This window comes from Fundulus heteroclitus, chromosome 24 (assembly GCF_011125445.2).
Source record: "Fundulus heteroclitus isolate FHET01 chromosome 24, MU-UCD_Fhet_4.1, whole genome shotgun sequence".
Taxonomy (NCBI): domain Eukaryota; kingdom Metazoa; phylum Chordata; class Actinopteri; order Cyprinodontiformes; family Fundulidae; genus Fundulus; species Fundulus heteroclitus.
The window spans coordinates 24199574-24217919 of record NC_046384.1 but is presented as its reverse complement, the minus strand read 5'-3'; the positions used below and the strand labels follow the sequence as shown (position 1 = coordinate 24217919).

The following is an 18346-nucleotide window of genomic DNA, read 5'->3' as shown; positions in this document are numbered from 1 at the left end:
TGTTACCTGCGTCTGTAAATCCTTATTAGAGGTTTGTTTGTCTTATCCACTTCCCAAAAGCCGACTCGGTCAAGTAAATTCACCAAGAGTTGCCGTCTTCGCCTGACTCTCAGCAAACAATGAAATATGTCCAAACATAACTTCCTGAATGTTACGGGCGCCGCCATTTTTATTTGCTTGATTTCCTCCTTCAATCCTAGAGAGCAGTAGTACCGCAGATCGTCACTAGGAGGTGAGGAAACCAAATGATCGAGATTGCGTGATGTGTAAACGGTCGTCAGAACCAAGCTCGGCTTGGTTAACTCATCCAAGCTCGGACCGAGCTCGGCATGGATCGGTTTAACAAGGGTAGTGTAAATGGGACTTAAGTGAGGACACGGAAATCAGCATTCTGGATCAGCTGTAGCTGTCTAATCAACTTTTTTGGTAGACCAGTGAAGACAACTTTGCAGTAATTGAGTCGACAAAAGTAAACGCATGGAGTAATCTTTCCAGATCCTGCTGAGATATTAATCTTTTAATCCTGAAAATGCTCTTCAGGTGATAGAAGGCCAACTTCTAAAATTTCTTTAGATGCTTTTGGAGGTTCAAGTCTTAGTCCATCACTACACCCAGATTTTGGGCCTGATCAGTGGTTCCTAGCTGAAGCAACTGAAACTTTGTGCTAACTTTTGAACGCTGCACTATTGATCCAAAAGTTATTACTACAGTTTTTTTTCAGCTGAAGAAAAATTTAAACAGTCCCTCAGAGCTTCTTCATTTTCATCTGATCATCTATTCACTGCGTGTGTCACAGCTGGTTATCTGTGTACAAGGGTTTACACACAGGCTGGAGATGAACTAGGTTGTGATCTGATTCCCACAGGCTCTCCTTGGTGTTGGCATGCAATAAGTCCAGTGTTTTTTTGTCTCTGGTGTGGCAGGCGGCCTACTGGAGTGAAGGTGGGGAGAGTGGAGGACAGGAAGACAATATTATAATCCAGAGATCAGAAAAGGGCCCCGGGGAGGCTATGTTTGACCACTATTGGTTAAAGTATGGATAATTTCAGGCTGCAGAACCATTAGAGGGAGGAACATACACTGTTGTGATAACGTGTAAACTCCCGCATTAGATAATATGCTCTCATGCTAACAGCTAGCAGCTTGATGTCCTCATTCCAGAGTTGCACCATGAATAATTCACAAACACAGCCAGGCCCAAAATTTCTTACTGCTCTCCTTTGTTGTGTCGGCTCAGAGCAGATCTAAACCATCCATATTTATGTCCAGAGTTAGCGCAGCTAGCTATGTCTCAGTCAAGAAAACCAAGCCTCTCTCTCAATAAGCCCATTGATGCCAGGTAAGCACTGTCAGGTCATACAGTTTTTTGGGAAGGGTTCTAATATTTCCTATAATGATGAACATGATGATATGTCTGTACTCTCCCTCCCAGTTATGACGCCTGTTGCCGGCTGTTTCTTCCTCCTCAACACGCGGGAAATATTGGGTAACATGGTAGGATGCAGCAACGCAGAGCTACCAAAAGCTGACCTTTTGTTTTATTGGGTAGTGGCCACACATGCAGTATTCATACATAGGTCCTTAAAAACACACAAAAAACAATGTTCTCCATTAAAGTCATCTTAACAATGTGAAAAGGAAGACAGAAAAAACAGAAACTCACAAAACATAAAAAAAAATCTATTTAAAAACAGAAAAAAACTCAGGACTGAGTAGGAGCTGTTGAGACACACTATTCTTGCGGCAGGGGAAGACAAGGTAGCAGGAAAATAATCCTTAATAAGTTTGTGTCATTAGAGTGACTTAGAAACAATTTCAATTGGACCAAATTCAACAGACTGGTCTTCAGAAGTGAATTGGACTAAATAAGTAAATCAGTTTTGAAAATCTGAATAAGAAAATTTATGGCCAAGTTTTCTTGGGTAATTGGAACAATCGATTGACAGGATTTCTGGTTAAAATGTCAATAATTCATTACTGGTATGTACAGCATCCTATAGAAATAATGAGATTTAATTTAGAAAGTTTGATCTAGTTACTGTCAGTCTTGTGGGACCCTAATGTAATGTTTATTCAAATTAAAAACAAAAGCCAGATTTACAATTGTAGAATCATGGATGCTTCGATTGAGGATCCTTACCTTCATGGAACTCTGTCACAACTGTTCTTGTTGGGCTTTCTTATGTCCAGTGTCACTGGTAGCCCACATAAGGTTGTGGGGAAGATAGTGCAGTTAGGAGATTTGGAGTTCCATGTCTGAGCATTCCTTTCAAGTTTTTCTTCTCTCTAATAAACCGTATTTATCCCACTATAAGTCGCACAACCGGACTATAACTCATACCGGACTACACACATTTATTTTGACATTTATTTCACACAAACCAAGACTAAAAACTGCCATTTCATCTGCTAAGCCAACTTATTAAATTACACAGCTGCATCCACAATCGGCTAAATAATATGGAACATACCTGGGAGGATGGATGGGGTAAATTAGCAACTCCAACCAGCAAGGTTCTTGTCAGCGCATTTCAGCAACAGCCCATTACACTGAAAGTGATCAAACTCACGCTGAAATTAGACCGTGAGCATAATGGTGCTACGTGCTAAGCTAACAGTACAACACGGATGTTTGAGAGCAACATAAAACTCACGTGCATCAGCGAAGTTAACTGCCCGGACAACGGACCTGTAAGCTAGCGCTAGCTGTTGTTAGCTTCACTTACAGCCCATTAATGGTGTTCTGTCGCGGTCTGAGCTCTCCCTTCGAGCTGCACTACGTGACGTTCCGCTACGTGAATCTATACTAAAAGAGTGAAACAACATACAAACGTGTTCTGTCTTTGTTAAATAATTTCCCTCTGGGATTATTAAAGTATTTCTGATTCTGTATTTCTGATTTGTTGTCTGAAAGGTAATGTTTCAATTAATTCTTAAGTGGTGCAGCAGCAGGATATGGTTTTCACAAGCCTAGAGTGTTGGTTTGTGGCTATAGATGGTAATGTTTACTCCTTGGTTCATGTTGATCAGTATGAATTACCATTTAAAATTTATATACAAGTCGCCCCTCACTATAAGTCGCAGGATCAGCCAAACTATGAAAAAGGTGTGACTTATTATCTGAAAAATACGGTAACAGGGTTTTGATCAGGTATATTCTTTTACACAGCCCAAGGACTTGACTTCTGACAATGTCCTTCGTTAGACTAAAGTAAAGTCTTTCACAACTTTCAGCATACTTAGTTTCAGACACCAGGGGCCAACATAGTGGAGGAAAGTGACACTTCAGGATCATGACTAAGCTGGTTTGTCTAAAGGGAAGTGATATTTACAGAACTTCCTTTGTATTTCAAAGTGAAGTGACAGATACCCTTGCAAAGAGATTTTTCACAGCTGAGATGTAATCACACTGAGGTTTGTAAACAAACCCGTTCCTATTGCTTTGAAAAATATAAGTCTTTGATGCTTAGTAAAAAAAAACAAAACAAAAAAAACATACCACCACAAAAGGTTTGTTCCCATTTCTTCTCTGGAGTTGTTTGATTCAGACAGGGTGACACTGATGAATGACTTCACACAGGCCTTTGTTCAGCAAAAACAAAACACTGCGTGATAAAGAATACCTCTTCCCCTTATTAGGCAGCATTTTCCGACACTGTAGATGTCTCTCTCCGCCCCCCCAGAATATGGGCCCAATGAATCCGTCAGGACGTGAAAGAGAAGCCCTCCCATTCCTCCAGTTCCCTGCATCCTTTTGCCATGACCCTTTGACCTAGGGCATTCATGTCACTCATTGTGCCTTATTATTGGGCACTTTCACACTAGTAGACAACACCAATTGGTTGATTATGACTTTATGCAACTATAGATCCATGAAAAATAGATTGGTTTGTTTTTATGGTACTGTTTTGGAACTTCAGATTCAAACAAAATCTAGATTTTCTTTATCTGCAGTTTTGCCTTCACAACTTTAGAGCTCAAATTTTTCTCAAAGACTTCAAATAGGAAATGTTTCTTTTTTCCTTTCCCTGTATGTTTGATCCAAGTAGCTTCAGATCTTGAATATTTCTAAATTAATTGAAGAAATTGAAGATGTTCCTTTTTGTGATACGTAAGTTTAAGCAACCATAGATCTAAAGGCAATGTATATTTACAAAAGACATTACAGATGGCTTGGTTTTTCTGCCATTTTGTCCATGCAACCTCAGATTTTCAGTAAAAATTCAGTTCTAGCAATTGATTCTTTTTTCTGGACTATCTAAATAAAATCCAGATTTCCAGGAGATAGTCTAATTTTGGTTCCTTCTTCTGGAATTTCAAACACAACTTTAGAACTTGTGTAAATAAATATTTCTAGTAGACATTGTGGAGTTGGTTCCTGTTTGTGGTATTTCAAGTACCTCTATATCTACAGGAAATATAGACCTTCTGAGGAAATTGGAGTGTTGTTTCTCTATTTAGGGTACATTGGTTTTCTTAACATTAGAACTAGAATAATTCTATACTACTGGGAGAGATTTAGTAGTTTGTTCCTTTTCTGGCTGTTATCTTCATGCGCCTATGGGGCTTCAAAAATTACGTATTCCATCAAGAAATTATGGAGACGGCTTTATTTCAGATGCTGGTTTAAGCAAAGAAAATCTAGATTTCTTGGAAAATTTGCTGTTTTCGCTGCGTTTCTTAAACTGGGGTCCATGAACAACAGGTCGGGGGTCCATGAAATGCATGTTGTCGGGCCTGAGGAGGCACTTCTGAGGATGCGTCAGGGTTGAGCTAAGTAGCACAATGGACAAATATTTAACTCCGTCCCCTTCATTAAGTAAGGTAAAAGCCAAATCAGCTAAAATTTCAAAGTATGACAACAGTTACATCAAGTTTGGCTTTATCGAAAATGAGGACCTAATCTCAACCAAATCTCTAATATTAGGTGTATTTTTATGTATATTTAAAAACACACATAATTCACAATGTATTCACCAATACAAAAAGCTGTTTTTTAAAATACTATCAGCATTAGGAATTTAAGGATCACTGGCCAAGAAATGTTTGAGAACCCTGACATTAGAGTACAATAAAAGGACAGACTTTGTCAACACCAATAATTTTGTGTTTTCCCTTGTATATTTTCTCCTCCGAACACCCCTTATTCTAGCACTGATTTTACTTATGCGTCAAGAACATCTGCGGCTTATTTACTGTCCTAAAGACCCCCGTTCAGAGGGTATCTTTGCATCCCTGCTCGATGGAGCACAAAACCCCAGTGGGACACAACCAGGGCTCTCCCGCCTGCTCCATTCAACGTGACCACGTCCTTGTCAGACGGAAACAAAAGCGCCGCAGCAAAGTGTCAACATCAGATGGCGCACATCCAAATTTGGCAACATCAGATGAACCATACAGAAACGCTGAGCCAGGCTTTCTGGGTATTCATCATTTGTTTGCTCCACAGTCTTGTTAATTACTATATGATGAACTATCCTTTCACGGGATTTCATCAGGTTTGGCCTTGAATTCCTGGTCAGACACTGTCATGCAAGGGTTTGATGCATTGCATTTATTAGAGACTGAGTGACAGACATGCTCGAGATGAACATATGGATGCGCCAACATTGCTAAAAACCATGACGGGCAGGGATGAGCCTGCATGACCTCTTTCTGGCAATCTGCTGTGTCAAGGCACCGTGACTGTGTAATCTTCCTTGCGGATTAAAACAATGCAGATTGGATATTTTTTCTCTTCTTTCCCACTGTTGATTTGTCACTGTTCTGAGCTGTTTTTTGTTTTTTTGTTTTTTGAACGAATCATCATTTTCAACTTGTTTTAAATGGGTCGGAGACATAAGTCTTGCTGGTTTGGGGCTTTGCAGTTCAAAACAGGTCTCACCTGCCCTTTTTTTGGCCTGCTTGAGCAGATGGCGTTTTTCTCTGACCTTTTCTACACCTTGCAGAACAGAAAGGAGGAAAAAGGAGGTGGCAGACTGAAGGGTTTGGGGGCTCAGCTGGAAATACAGCAGGGAATTGAAGAAGGTGCATGGAGCAACCAGCTGCAGCCCAAACAGAAGGGGCAGAAGAGACGGCATCTGCTGATCAATAATCTATTTGTCATATTTATAGCTCTTTCAAAGACTGCATAGATGGAAAAATGAGCTTAGATCCGTCAAGCGAGTTTGCCTGTGGGTAGAAATGAAAATAGACTTGTTTAGTGCAATAACAGCTCAGTATTTTCGCCCATTTGTCCTGTTATAGGGGAAATAGGAGATTGTGGAACAAGAGCTAGTGCCACTTTGTGACCCAAATTCTAAAAGAATGTTTAATCCGTTAATCCGGAGGTTTTCAGGCCATAATTGTTCTAATCAACACTTATTACCATTATCCAGATTATATTGATGTTACTGTGAGGCAAGGAGTTTATTGCAAAAGTACAACTATAAAGTGTTGTCTATTTAATGGGGATTTTTCATGAAAAACACAAAATAGTACCAAATCGAAATTGATGGAAATATCTTTTTCTTTTAATTGTCCCACAAAATTGTGCACAGATCGATTGGAATGTTTGCTTAGTCTGTTCTGATTAACCTTCTTGCCTGAATTGTTCTCTATTTAGCTCCATCCATTCATAAACTCAGACCAGTTTCCTTTTCCTTGCTAAGGAATCCCACCCCCATTTATGAAAGTTGATATTTTGATATCATCGTGATATTTTTCTTCCACACTTTTGCAGTACTTTATTTAAGTCTACTATATAAAATCTAAATAATACATTTGTGTTTGAGCAGACAATGTGACTAAACACCAAACAGTGTAAGCAGCACTCTAGCTGGGCTCAAAGAAGACTTTCTGAGTAAAAAAAAAGGTCCGTAATCCTCGGCTGAAATAGGCAACAAGGCTGGTTCCGCTGATGAAGGGGTGGACAGGGTTCAGCCACTTTCAACATCCCCCTCAAGGATCATCTGTCTCGCTTCGGTGAGAGCCATGCGTTTTACAACTTTAATTGGATAAGTTGACTAGTTTAATGCAATAATTTGATCGCACTAAGCTCAGAGATCTAATACACTCTCAAAGTGTGCTTGTGTGCCCTCTGAAGTGAATGACTGAGTTTAATCCATCTATTAGAGGTCACTTTACGGTCCCGGAGTCCAGACTCCAAAATATCTTAAAGGAGCAGTTAAATGAAGTCATTGGAGCTTTCAAGCACTGGAGGAATTTCAGTGGGTATTTTGGTTTTCCTAATGAAAAGCTTGATTAAAGCCTGTGGGAGCTAAATTTGGAAATAATTATCTCCAAAAAGCTTCCCTTCAAAGTGTGCTTCCTCTAATTAACAGCATCTACTGTGTGTGTTGAATCAGTAGCATAAAGTCACTGGTTTTAAAGCAGCAGTAGTTAGCTGGGTTCTTGCTGAGGATTCATTTCCTATCTCTTTACTCATCCACTCCACTTCAGCGGTTCTGTAAATGCCAAAGCCTTTAGCTCCTGATTCATGCGCGGCGTCTGGGTGCGGTCAGAGTGCCTGCTTTGGTTTTTATGGCGCTCGTGAGAGGTAGAGGTTAATCGAACGGTTTAATGAAGCCTTTTACTGATGCTCCCTCAAGGTCATTTTCATAGGCAATGGTAACATTCCAGTGCATGCTGGTGCCTCTTCCCAACACACACTGATTACCATAAACCCCATGTAGGCTTATTTTCTAAAGATTTTGTATTTTGTAAAATATTCACTTACAAACTTGAAACAACACACAACTTTAAATCTGTTAATTAGTAATAACTATGCTGAGTTGTCTAAATGCTTGGAATAGCTCTCCATCAAATAAAGCTGCTGGTGAAATCGCTGTTTTTTTTAATACAGATGTATCAAATGAACTCAAAAAGCAGGACAAGTAACACCAAAAAAACAGCAATAAACAAGAAAGCTGACCTGTCCTGTTGTTTTTTGTTACTATCTTTCTGATTATGTTTCAAAATAAATTTGTCTCTTTTCTCAGCCAAATAAGAGACATGTATCATTCAAAACAAATATTGTTTGCCAAACCAGTTTTAGATATTGTGACATGACATGACGTCACTAGGCTCTTATTTAAGAATTATTTGACCATGTTTGTTTTTCTTGAACCTAATAAATTAAATGCCAGTTAATGATTTGCCAGCTGAAGCAACATTTCAACATATTTTCTATGCATGGATACCTATGCTGATATTGGGCTACAATTTGGATTGATAAATACGATCAAATTTATTCTATTGCAGGGTTTCGCCCAGAAAACTGGATAATCCTGGTAGTAATTGTCTTGGTGGGTTGCCGGAGGTGCACATGGAACCGAGGAAAATGTGGTGTGTGTGGGAGTGTTGCGTGATGCAGCTCGAAGAAGGGGCACATTACGGAAGGGTACTGTAGTGCGCATCAAGCTAATAAAAGCTAGTGCGTTAGCGTATGTTGAACGGGAGGATTTTTCCCAGACCACACGGGAACTTTGCTGACCATTTTATGCTCTCAAACATTGAGGCATTTTAAATAAATAAACGACGCGAAGCATGGTGGGGGGCAAGTAAAGCAAAGGCTTATGATACAGTGGGGGAAACCCTGTGTTGTGTAGACCTTCAATATTTAACGTAGAGATGAATTTGTGTTCCTAAAAGAAAAGGTCTATACTTTACTACCAGTTATATGTGAAAACCACCATTGACACATGTGACTACACCATATTGCCAAATGTATTCACCCTTCACGCTAAATCATTGAATCCAGGTGTCGACATTCAACTGTTAGTGGTATTATAACAAAGTGAAATTGATAGGTAACCACGACAAATCAATCCAGTGGTAAACCACGTTAAATCCCAAAGCAGGGTCAGCCGATCCTAACCTTGTAATTCCACATCCTCCGCTGATGGTGACGTTCGGGGTAGTCACAGAGAATGTGAAACCGTTCTCATTAATTAACATAACAACGTAGTTTCTCCATCGGTCGGACGTGCACTTACATAAATGGAATGGAGTAAACATGGAGGATGTAGAATCCGGGGGACAATCATAATACAAAGGTCACCAACTTTATGCATAGTCAACATCTCCAGATCTCCAGATTTGTCATGGCCTTCAGAGAAGCTCTGGAGCAATGCGTAGGGTTTCACAGAATGGGTTTTTATGGCCAAGTAGCTACACCCAAGCCGTAAGTGATAAAGTGCAATGTAACACATTGTATAAAGGGGTGTAAAAACGTTGCTGTTGGACTCTTGAGCAGTGGAGACATGTTCTCTTGAGTCAGGAATCATGCCTCTCTGCCTGAGCCGATGGGAGTAGTAGCTTCATAAATGGGTTTGTCCGGGTAAGGGACATAGCCAAACACAGAAGCAATGAACCAGTAGTACTTTCTATGGTAAATAGTAAATGACTTGTACTTGTACATCACTTTAACTAGTCCAATGACCCCAAAGCGCTTTACACTGCTGTCAGTCATTCACCCATTCACACACATTCAGACCCTGACGGTGGTGAGCTATGTTAGTAGCCACAGCTGCCCTGGAGCAGACTGACAGAGGCGAGCCTGCCATACATCGGCACCACCAGGCCCTCTGACCACCACCGGCAGGCCATTCAGGTTAAGTGTCTTGCCCAAGGACGTGACTGAGACAGTCGGAGCGGGATCATACCAGCAACCTGCCAATCGCAGGACAAACTTCCTAACTCCTGACGAACTCCGTAACTCCTGAACAAACTCCCTAACTCCTATGAAAAAGAAAAAAGTTTTTTCACATAGTCAATGGGGGTAAAAGCGCTTAATGTCACAGTCCTGGACAGCGACATGGGACAAGCACTGATAGGGATGTACTTTCTAAACAAAAAAATTCATAAAGGAAGTACATAAAGTTAATACTTGCAGTAGCTTTACCAGTGGCTTCATCCAGGTAGGAGATATAGCTGAGCATAGAAGCACTGAACCAGTGCAGGAAGTACTTTTGCTCCCATTGAAAGTACTTCCTGGACTGTGCCATTGAAAGTACTTTCGTTCCTATTTACTTTTGTATATTATCCTAGTGTATAAAGGTCAATGGGAGCCAAAGTACTTTTAATGGCATAGTCCAGGAAAGAGATATGGAACAAACACTGACCTGGGAGTACGTGAAACAAAAAGAAACCAAGGGAAGTATGCAGATTTAATGACTACAGGAGCTTCATCAGTGGCTTCTTTTCCTGTTAGAAGACATAGCCAATTACAGGAGCATTAAGCTAGAGTTAGTTTCTTTGGGAAAGATGACAAATCAGTGCTATAGAATCTGATTTATAACTAATTTAATGAATGTTTTGATCTCTTTCTAGTGTTTTTACTTTTTAATATACTATTCTATGCATCATGGGTAATTTATAGAAAATTACACTTGATTTGTATTTGATATGATGAGATAGGTAACCTAAAAGGCAAATATGTTGAACCAAGACGTATGTGAAACATGAAGTTGTGAACCAGTTTGTGTGAGACATTTGCAGCGTGGCAGTGAAAAACGCTTTACAATTTATATTTGTTGTGTTTTAAACAACTTGTGACATGTTTTTGTCGGATTTAGGACTCAATAGTGCATTGTCTGCATTCCTGGAAGAAATTAGCTGTATTTAAGAGCTCTTTCTTTTTTCCAGTGGGCTCTTGTTTAATCCCTGCTGTAATTACAGTTGTTAGGTTTCCTTAAAATGAGTTATCAGCTGTGTGTTTGATGTGTTGTGGGAAAAAAAAATTGTGCTTTAATTACACACTGATGGAGAAAAGCAGAGTGTTTATCTGATTTCAGACAGCTTGTCTGGTTCAATGCAGGTTTGCCTTAACACTTTATTAACTTAAGTTCCTTTGAAAAGATTTCATGAAAGCCTCCTTTGCTTGGTGGTTTTTGGAGGCCTATTGTACTCATGAAAGCAGAAGCAGCTATTTTGGCTAAAAGGGGACCAGCAAAAACATCCTCACTTTGTGATAAGCAGGGTAATCCACTGCGTGTGGTTTTGTTGTTGATAGATGTTGCGTAGTTTTGGCTTCTGGAAGTCACAGTGGCTGCATCCTCGCTATTCAGCCTCCCCTCTCAACTCAGGGCTTATCGGAAAGTATACCAGCCCCCCCAAGCTCTGAGTGGAAACAGGAAAAGGGTGAACATGCATAAAATGGACAAAGAATTGCTGTGAAAAGGTACAGAGGGGCGGTTTGATCAACAGAGGTACAGTGTAGTAAATAAAAAACATAGAAGCACTTGACTTTGTATTTATAGCAACCTAAAAACATTTGGCTCTATGTGAAAATGTATTTTCATATAGGCATCAGCGACAGGCATCAAACTTTCATAGTAACTGACATTTCATCTTTTGCATTGTTTTAAAGGAGCTTGGCCCACTTCTCTTTGCAGAACTCCTCCATTGAAATTTAGCCACTTTGAAGGGTTTTAGAGCATGAACAGCCTGTTTAAAAATTAAGCATCTAAATCAAATTTGAGTCTTGCTTTGACTAGGCCACTCCAAAACGGTAATTTATTTTCTTTGAGCCATTCAGATTGACTTGTTAGTGTGCTTTGGATCATCGGCCTATTAATTGTGGTGGCTCTGAAGATGTCAGAATCCCCAGGGGTTTGATTACTTTGTGTAGCTCCCTGGTTTGTTTGTTTCTCCTTAGATCCTTGTTTCTGTTATAACTTTAGTTTCTGTCCAGTACTTATATTAATAATGCATTCTTGTTTCTATTAGATTTGGTACTTGTTTAAATCATCTTTTGTTCTTTTATGATTTCAGTAGTTCTGTTAGATCTTTATTTCCTGCCTGCTCTTTTTTAGTTTAGCTAGGTTTTTTCCTCGTGTCTGGCCATTCTCATGTTCCCAGTTATATTCTGTTATCCTCCAGCCCCGGCTAGCTCATTGTCCTCCCTCTCCTTGAGCCTCATTGACTGTACTCAGTTCACCAGTGTGCATTTGCTCTACCTGCTCTTCCTTCCGTTTCCTCCCCTATAAGTTCAGCCAGTTCTGTCGCACTCATTGTTAGGCCCTCCGTCTATCTACCCTGTTCTGGTCATCCTTGCCGTGTTCCTAGTTCCTGTTTCTCCACCTTTATTGTAAACTTTGTTTTATTTGTTAAAACCATTTTTTCTACATTCAACATGTAATTCCCGAGCTCTTGTTTGCGCTTCGGTCCGATGCTAAAAAAACACGACAGAAGAAGTCTCTGATGGAAAGCACTGTCACTGACAGGGAAGTGAAGCACATACTCACTATCCATGTTTCCATCCAATTGTCATGCAACTTTTAAGCTATCGTTTAAAATGTCACAAAAAAAGAAAATATTAATTAGGAATATTTCCGACTAGTGGTTTGAAGTGAATAAACCAGCATACGCAAAGCATAATTTTATCAGGAGATGTTATACATGGTTGTAATAAACAGGAAGTAGAGGTTGCAAACTAGCATGGAACGCATTGACCACCAGATATATATCTACAGCAGGAATTAAGAATCCAAAGACTTCTTTGAGTTTAATTAAAGATTAAATGTATTAGTGTTAATCCATCTGCTTCAATCCGTTAATAATTCGAGGCACTTCCTGAGATCCACGCGGAGGAAGACGAAGTCTCACTGGGCCGCCGTCATCCTCTGCATCATTCCGCTCCTAACACCCTGCTTAATGAAACATGACCGGGGAGCATTATAATTTTCCTTTTACTGCACATTTTATCTTGCCACAAAAGAAGTTTACTGACACAGAAACTCCGAATCCATGTGGCGGTCCCTGGAGGGGCTCCTGCAGATATCTTATAATTTGCATCTGTCTGGATGTTTGCAGTTTGTCCGGGCAGACTCTTGTTGAGTAAACAAACATGCCGCCTCTCCAAAGTTAGGCATTTCCTTTGCTTGTCTTGATATAGACAGAACTCCCACCCATTATCCTCTACCCCAAAAATGTCTCCGTGCTTGACAGCTCAATATCTCCTGGATGGATTGAAACCACAGGTTAACTTCTGAGAGTATGTCACAATCCTCGTTGGGGTGCCAAACAAAGACAAAGTTTTTCCTTTTTCTCCTTCTCTCCTCCTGATTGATGAATTTCTGGGAACACACACCTCGTCGCAGACATCAACTGGGGAGTGGGGGTTGGGTAATGAGCTCGACTGATACGTTTTACCCTTGGATGCCTCTGGTTACCCATCAGCGATCAAGCTGCAGGAGAAGAATGCCATCAAGCAAAAGACGTCTGGTGGCTGAAGCTCAAAGCCAGCAGGATGTTGTGCGAAAGTTTTAAACCTCTTCTTACATCTTCATCTTTGGTTTCCAAGCAAACTAGATATAGAAGATTATAAGAATGTCTAACTGCTTGGAAACTAAGCATAAACACTCGATTGATGCTTAGTTTTGGAGGGCCATAATGTCAACATAGGACATAACTGACTAGCTCCTGACTAATATGTAACTCAGTTAACTGGTTTTGGACAATTCACGATAAGCATTTCCCAAGTCTCATTTTTGCAAAAATAATAAAATATTGAATTGCATAAAACGTTGGCACATTGATTTGTATACCACAGTAATAAGTCAGCATGCTGAAAGGAGCCCTGAATTATTAACATGATAAGATCTATTAGGCACAAGGTGAGGGGCATGTAGATGCTCTTGCTTTTTGTGCTTCTTTCTTTCTTTCTTTCTTTCTTTCTTTCTTTCTTTCTTTCTTTCTTTCTTTCTTTCTTTCTTTCTTTCTTTCTTTCTTTCTTTCTTTCTTTATTTGTAGGCAACCTTTGCATCTACACTTTAACAAACCAATAAAACAACTGAGAACTCTGGAAGATTGCGTCTTGAAAAGGCTGTTAGCATCCCTGTGCCTGTCTGCTTGCCACCATTGCTTCAACAGTGCTGACACTCACATGATTCCTGCCATCGTACGATCACACACACTCCTCGTGGCCAACGTCCCGCTACCTCAGACCACCCTCTACCACATTATGAGTTCATATTGACCCATCGGCCCTCCGGCCGCTGTCCCAGCACCGTCCTGTCTCCTTCCTCGCACCTCCTCCATGTGGAATGCTAGCCTTGGTTCGTGTGTGTGTGACAGTGGTGGAGCCAGGCTGGCTGTGTGGGCGGCCGTGTGTTTCCAAACAGTGGAATCTGTCACCAACACCCCTGGCAAAGGAATAAGCGGTGCCTTAATGAGCTCAGCATATCATTCAGCACGCACATCATAGACGTTTCAGAATCGGCATGGACTCGTATTGTTGCGGCAATTCGTTGTTGACTAAACATACCCACAACCCGCACACCAACGCACAGTCACTTAATGCAAAGGATTTAGTTGCTCTTACATGCACAAAACCATCCATTACTTTTTTCATTTAGTCGTAAACCCACATTCAATCTCCAAATCCCAACCCTGGATGGAACCACGGAAGTCCCTTTGTTGCTCTGCAGACCAGAGCCATTTCTCAACAACTCTCCGCTCGTTTTTGATCGAATTAGAGCGGAAGACCACCTTCAATATTTCTTCATTATGGTGCATTTGTATATGTTAGTGCTGACTCAGTTTTCTATTTGTCTTTTTTATGCCGATGGGACAATGGTGTCTAAATGGTGACCACCTGCTCTGGAAATCAAATCATGCTCGCTCCATATTCAGATTTCCCTTCACAAAACCAGCTGTGCGTGTGATTAACACAATTACATGACATCTTTGGTCCCATGCACAATAATCGGGGATCATGAATCTTTGAGTTTTATTATGACAAATGGCTTCATCTGATAGCAAACATGACAAGACGTGCCAATGTTTTTTGACGGGTGTAAAAGCTGGTACACCTTTCCTTCCCCAAGAATTTTCCTCCTTGCTCTTTGCTTCTCTCATGGTTAATGTTATTGTTCATTTAGGACATTAGTGACAGTGAATGTGGGGCTCTAAGTCAGCCCCATCCTTTCATTCTCGCTTTTTAACCGAGCACTCCTGTCACCGAGACCCTTTTAATTCCCCTTTCACCCGTCCGGTGGCTGGCCCCCTCTTCCACTGGTCCTATTGGGGAGCAGACAATAGATGCCACCCCCCCCTCTCCCCTTCCTTTCCTCACTTGCCTCTTCATCCCCCTCTCCTCATGTCCCTGGGCTCATGTAGGCGTCCTGCCTGGTTGAAACCGCGGGCTCCAGGCTGCAGTTTGTCACAGCCATTCAGCTGAGACTGATTGTGATTGCGGCAGATGGGCTGGAGCTACTCGGCCCAGGCAGACCCAAGCACTTCTGTCTTTCCTTTCTGGCCTTCGCTCCCTTGATCTCGACCTCTTCCTCGGTTGTCTCTATCTGTTCCCTTGTCAGTGCATTCTTTTTGTAGTGTGATGCTTAGGCCAAAGCTCTGTTTTTGCAGCATCCCGTTTAAAAAAAATGCTTCAGACAAGGTGCCTGTCAGATCATTTAACAGCATCTGAAACCCCCCTCACCTATCTGACACTGTATTTAGTAAAGCTGGAGCTTTACATTGTTCAGAACTGTCCATCAACAAAAGCTTTTTATTCGCCCCTTCTCAGGCAGCCTCACAGTTGGTCATAAAACTGATGACTAATTTTAAAGGGCCAAGAGCCAAATAACTGTCCTGGAGATTATTATCACCTATTTCTTATTATGATTCTGTGCTTTTTTTTTCCACCAAAAAGTGTTTCTAAAAAAACAAAACAAACAACCCTCAAAGAATATTTCCTTATACCTATGTTATTAATGAAGAACAGTTAGATAATTGTCCAACTTTGCCTAAAAACAGTAGTATAAATGGTCTTACAATACAATCATTTTCTTTTTTAACATTTTCATTACATTTTTACACATGCTAAACTCTAAAACCATCACATCGTAAGATAGTGCCCAACTGTAACCAAGAAGTGTCTATTTTTTAAATTACCCCATCACGCACAGGTCTGGAATTGCACCCTACACTTCAGATACTATGTCTCAGACCAGGGACCACCAAGCTTTTACAAGTTGAGAGCTACGTCATTGGTACTGTCATATGAAGGGCTACCTGTACCGACTTGAAGAGTCAGAGCTCTTCTTATGTCTTATGTTACATATAAATCCATGGGGCTACCTGGTGCCCGCTACCTGGTGCCCGCAGCCCCATGTTGGTGAGCCCTGCCTCGAACATTCATGATGTAGGTTTTCCTTTGACACACATGTCTGTGGATGTTTCAACCTAAAGCTCATTTAGTCAACACAGATCACTGCAATATGTTTTTTTCAAATATTAATCAGGAACAGCAAAACTTGAAAAAAATGGAGCAGATAAGATCTGAGCCAGTTTTCAGAATAAGAGCACTTACAGTTAGTCACAGTGAAAGTTTAGCTATTTCTAGGAGAGAGACAGGATAAAACACTGAAAGACGAGGCCAAGTCAAGTGTATTATCTATCGTTGATACACTTAGCTCTGTCAAGTGTATCAGGAGAACATTAAGTTGTTTGCAGCACTAGCCCAGCCAATGCCCCCCTCCAGGAAGGTGTCACAACTAAAGAGAACTGTAGCTTCTATTAAGATAATAAACACAGAGAACATAAAGTTAAAGGCTGAAATAACTGCAAATAATGCAAAATTGGAGAGTAGTAGGAGAATGTAGCAGAGAAGTGCTCATTATGTCAGCAGTCTAGTAGCGGCATGATGAAAGAGATTCATCTATAAGCTTTATCAAAAAGGAAAGTTTTAAGCCGAGTCTTTGAATGTGTCTGCCTCACAGAGCTAAATTATTTATGGCTCTGTTTTGTTTAAAAAATTTAAACTCTATTCTGAATTTAACAGGAACTAATAAAGGGAAGCTAAAACAGGAGAAATATAATCTCTGTTTAATTTTCATCCAAAAAATTCCTTTGGAGCTCATGTCTGTTCCAAACTCTAAAAGCACAGCAAATGCCACCAGTTTATTATCAAATCAAATATCCTTGCTGTTTTTCTATCCCTGCTCTTTTATGACTGACTACAACAAGCGTCCATCTGTCAATTCAAAACTAAAGGCTCCATTAGTATTGATGAAATGATAAATGGCCTGTACTTGTGTAACGCTTTATCAAGTCCAGAGGACACCAAAGCACTTTAAATTCAGCCATTCAGCCATTTTCCCATTCACACGTTGATAGTGGTGAGCTACATTGTAGCCACAGCTGTCCTGGGGTGGACTGACAGAAGCAAGACTGCTTTGCAATCATCTGTCTTGCCCTAGGACACAACTGACATGGTCAGAGCAGGGGTTTGAACCGGCAACCTGCTGGTTTGAACTCCTCAGCTCCTGTGCTACGGTCGACCCACTACAGATAGGAATTACTAAACCAGTGGGCTGGACTCATTTAACAGTGGATTAGTTGTGCTACACTTACTGACACAATGATGAACAGACACCAAATTAAAAGTATTTTTATTGATGATTGGAGAAAACTGTTGCAATACTTTATAATCTTCTTAGAAATCACATAACCAGATTTTTTTTCACCTTTTACTTCTTTTTCTGTCATTATGATGTTTTCATTGCAGCGAGGTTTAGCTTTTTCACTACAATAATCAGAGTTAGCAGTATCGTCAGGTGGGACTCTCCATAGTGCAGGTTGCTACAGCCATAAGAGTAATCAGAATGCAGATGTGTTCAAAACGTGTACTTTGATAGTTGATTGGTTCTCTAATGGCATTGATTGCACCTGTCTTGTTGAGACAGTACATTTGGAAAACCTCAGATTTGCTCATTTCTTGTTTGGTCTCAGAAAAAATAGTAGCAGATGACAGCAGATTGCTGAGACTTCTTAGTTTTTGCAGGAGATGCTGGACTTCCTCCTAATGTCCCGTTATTCTCTTCCAGCTTTAAGTCAAGATATTTTAACCTCCCACATCTGTTCAGCCTGAACACACGTGAGATAACGATGGCCTGTGAACCTTATATTGTTAGCACTTATGTTCTAGTCAACGCTCATTCCAAGGCAACAAGGCTGGGCGGCGTAGACGGTACTGTAAAATAAGTCCAAAGCCTTATCAGCAGTTCTGATATTGACAGATTGGTAAAAAACTGTAAAAATTGAGTGGTTTTTACGTGATGGCGACATTGAACAGGAGTTTGCATAGCACATCGCCTTCGCACATGTCTGTCTTTATAGCAAATTCTCACAAAGGTCGTGTTGGATCCCAACCTTCCTAGACTGATTGCAAAAGTGACTTTTTAGCTTTAGTTATAATCTTCTTCACAAGGTGGTTCAGTCAATACAGTCAGAAGGCACAACTAAAGTGCAAGGACTGACGCAAAGTGAAGAGTTGGTTGGGGCGTCCTCATTCAGGTTGGATACGACCTGGTTTCAGCAGAACTCGCCAAGCGGAAAGGGAACCTGGGTGAACAAAACGAAA

The 18346-nt window shown here is 40.6% G+C and overlaps 1 protein-coding gene across 3 annotated transcripts in view; it reads left to right on the top strand.

Moving 5' to 3' along the window:
* The window catches only part of LOC105931048 (nck-associated protein 5), a 178808-nt gene that overhangs the window by 63763 nt on the left and 96699 nt on the right, over window positions 1-18346 (top strand). The gene's annotated exons all lie outside the window — the stretch shown is intronic.